Below are 1903 nucleotides of genomic sequence, written 5' to 3' on the forward strand. Positions count from 1 at the left end.
TTTCTCTGTGACTCCAGGGAATGGGTATCTGTGCTCAGTCACTAAGTCATGCTCAACTCTGCAACCCCATGGACTGTAGCCCACCAGGCTTCTCTGTCCATGGGATTCTCCAGGCAAGAATACTGGAATAGGTAGCCATTTCCTTCTCTAGGGGATCTTTCTGTCCCAGGGATTGAACCTGCGTCTCCTGCTTGGCAGGGGGATTCTCTATCACTGAGCCAACTTGGAAGCCCTCAGGGAATGGGAGACTCCCTCAAAGTTGGCATGAAGGTTTCTTCTCTGTAAAAACACCAAATGGTGGCTGATGCTGGTGCTGAGGCAGGGCCCAGAGGCCCCTAGGGCCCTAGAATGGGAGGCCTCAGTGGCTTCGGTGGAGCCTTTGGCTGCGGTATCTGAGACAGGGATTGGGCTGGGGTCGAGGCTGTGGAACCTGAGGCTGTGGTCTTGCCTAGGCAAGACCGAGGATGAGTGGTTCCCCATCGCCAAACTGAGCTGCCTGGTCAGGGATGTGAAGATCAAGTCCCTGGAGGAGATATATCTCTTCTTTCTGCCCATCAAGAAATCTGAGATCATTGACTTTTTCCTGGGAACATCCCTCAAGGATGAGATTTGAAGATTATGCCTGTGCAAAAGCAGATTCTTTTGCTGTCCGGGAGACCAGGTTCAAGGCATTTGTTTCCATTGGGGATTGCAGTGGTCACGTTGGTTTGGGTGTCAAGTGCTCTAAGACGGTAGCCACTGCCATTCGTGGGGCCATCATTCTTGCAAGCTCTCCATCATCCCTGTGCTGTGAGGCTACTGGGGGAATAAGATCTGCAAGTCCCACATTGGCCAGGTGACTGGCCACTATGGCTCTGTGCTGGTGCCCTCAGGGGCACTGGCATCATCTCAGCCCCCTGTGCCCAAGAAGATCCTTGGTGATGGCCAGAACTGACCACTGCTGCACCTCTGCCAGGGAATGCCCTGTTACCCTGGGCAACTTCTCCAAGGCCACTTTTGATGCCATTTCTAAGACGGACAGTTATCTCACCCCTGATCTCTTGAAAGATATGGTGTTCATCGAGTCTGCATATCAGGAACTCACTGACCATCTTACCAAGAACCCCCAGGGTTTCTCTGCAGAGGACCCAGGCTCCAGCTATAGCCATCACATGGTTTTATATGAGAAAAATGCAGCGAATGGAGCTCATTAAAAATTAAGTTGCTGTGAAGAACTGCACCACTCCACCTGTCTGTCTCTGTCTCCCAACTCTTGCCCCAGGGTTCGAACCCCTGTTTCCTGCATCTGCCTGCACTGCAGGAGGCATCTTTACTGCTGAGCCACCAGGGAAGCCCCTCCTACACTCCCTTAAGTATCAGTCCTAACAGTGCAAGAAGAAACCAGGCGACTGTGATATCTATAAAACACCACCGTTGTTATGACGACTAAGTGCCAAAGCCACAGGATTCCCCGATGCCTTCTTGTTCCCCACCTGCCCTTTGTCCCATGTTACCTCTCATGATAATCTGAGTAATGCGAAGCAGTGAGCGAAAGACAGGGATTACTAATGTCTCAGTTCCTCACAGCAAAGAAAGCCACCCTGCCTTCCGTGGAGAAAACCACCAGCCCTGAGTGACTTTACCAGGCCGGATGCATAAGAGTAAAACATAGACAGATGGCAGTTGGAATTCAGTGGGTGAAATAATCATGCAATAAAGGATATAAAATATCATTTATATAAGTAAAATTAACTTTTCATCTAGAAGAAAGTTGTTTCTAACCTTGTTTATGTATAAAATATATTCCACATAGCCTGAAAATCTAAAACCAAAAAGAAACAAAAAGGTTAAATGAACATTTGGGAGATGAGGAACATATCTTGGGGGTAGAAAAAACCTTCTCACATAGGAATCAAAACAAGAT

At 48.7% G+C, this 1903-nt stretch overlaps 1 pseudogene; it reads left to right on the forward strand.

Annotated features, from left to right (window-relative positions):
- The first annotated feature begins 294 nt into the window (after nt 1-294).
- Nucleotides 295-1200, forward strand: LOC105001734 (annotated as a pseudogene).
- The last annotated feature ends 703 nt before the right edge of the window (nt 1201-1903 follow it).

This window comes from Bison bison, unplaced genomic scaffold, assembly GCF_000754665.1.
Source record: "Bison bison bison isolate TAMUID 2011002044 unplaced genomic scaffold, Bison_UMD1.0 scf7180017864383, whole genome shotgun sequence".
Lineage (NCBI taxonomy): Eukaryota > Metazoa > Chordata > Mammalia > Artiodactyla > Bovidae > Bison > Bison bison.